Genomic DNA, 1,898 nt, shown 5'->3' on the forward strand with positions numbered 1-1,898 from the left:
ATAAATATATGCATATTCAATATGTATATATGTATATTTTTATATGTTCTTGATTTTAATTTGGGATAAATTATAAAGAGAAAATTAAGTAAATTTGCTAAGACTATATAGTCATATTGGAGGATAAATTAAAATATCTCTTATTTCCTTTAGTTTGATTAATTTAATAAAACTATTGACTAAGTATCTCTTGGAGATAGAATTTAAACCAGTAGGTTTTCCGCAATTAAAATTTAACAATTTTATCAATGCTTAGTTCGTTTCGGAATTAGCTCGAATTTAATAATGAAAATTTCATTAACGCTTGTCGCAAGAGTGAACTTGTTAATTAAATTAGTATCTTTTAAAAAAAAATTTGTTCCGTTTTTGCCCTAAATTTTGGGCATGACATTTTGGTATCAAAGCAAGGTTTCCACATTAGGAGCCTTACTCACTTACGTTTCGCCTTAGAATATTTTAAATTATTTTGTTAATGGAATTCTGAATTTAAATAAATTTAATTCTAAAAGAAATAAATTAATTGTTTTGTCTTATTTCCTCTTAGGATGCCTCCGTTGACGCGACAAGCTCGCAAGCGCGGACGGGGTCCTAGACGTGAGCGCATAGCACGCGATGAGGAAGAGAGGGAGGCATCGGTTCCAGAGGAGAACCCAGGAGCACCTCCCGAATAGCCAAATGAACCTAACTGCGACATTTTAGCAGCCATTCAGAATCTTATTGGCATTGTTCAGGAAAGGATTCCAGCAGAGAACCCTCAGGTTAGGAGTCATGACTCTGGGAGTCATAGATTTGTTGATAAAGAACGAAGCAGGAGCCCAGCTCCGATTCCTGTAGAGAGTCAGGGTGGTAATGAGCCAGAGTCAGTGCATATGCCAGGACCACCTCCTGCGGTGGAACCAGTTTATTTTGAGAGAGGTCGTCGAGATCCAGGGGATCTCATCAGGGAGGTCATGCGCCTCCAACCACCATCCTTCGGAGGTTCTACAGATGGAGTAGAGGCCGAGGCATGGCTTTTGAGTCTTGAGAGGTGCTTTGCGTTGCGTTCTTATGAGAGCAACTTGAAAGCACGTGTTGCAGTTCATCTTCTAAGAGGGACAGCCTCCACCTGGTGGAGACAGGAAGAGTACAAATGCGGATTAGTTCCTGATACACTCACTTGGGAGATATTCACAGAGAGGTTCCGTGAGAGGTACCTATCAGATCACTTCAGGCAGCGTCGTATAGACGAATTTCATGATCTCCAACAAAAAGGCTTGTCAGTAACCCAGTATGAGAGTAAATTCTTTGAGTTGTTGCCATATGTAGATTATCTAAAGGATGAGAAACTTCTTGTAAACCGCTTCATCCGGGGATTGAATGCCGGTATAGCCGGGCCTGTTAGGATGTCCGCTCCAGAGAGCCTTCGGGTTGCTGTAGAGAAGGCACTGATTGCCGAGGAAATTCAGGTTAGACCACAGGACAATAGGGATCGGTATCAGAACCGAAATCCCGCACCTCAGACTTATGGATTCCAGAAACCACATTGGAAAGGGAACAACCGAAATTCTCAGGGGTTCTCCAAACCCCCTCCTCCACAACAGACACCACAGAACCAGAAACAGAAGCCTTCACAGTATCAGCAGGGCTCCAAGCCCAAGCAGTGGCAGACTCAAGGACAGAAACGTGATCAGAGAGCACAGGGGCAGTACACACAGCCGGCGGGGACTCAGCAGTCCTCCAGGGGTGGGTACAGCGGATCCAGTAGGACAGGAGGTTAGGGATTTTCTAGGCCTCAGGGTGCCCAGTTCCAGGCACGGGGTGCTTGCTTTACATGTGGAGCCATGGGGCACTTGGCGAGGGATTGCCCTCAAGGACAGGTAGCAGGGAGTCAGCGGATGGCCGCTTCAGAGCCGACAGTT

Source organism: Cryptomeria japonica, chromosome 3, assembly GCF_030272615.1.
Source record: "Cryptomeria japonica chromosome 3, Sugi_1.0, whole genome shotgun sequence".
NCBI classification, from domain to species: Eukaryota; Viridiplantae; Streptophyta; class Pinopsida; order Cupressales; family Cupressaceae; genus Cryptomeria; species Cryptomeria japonica.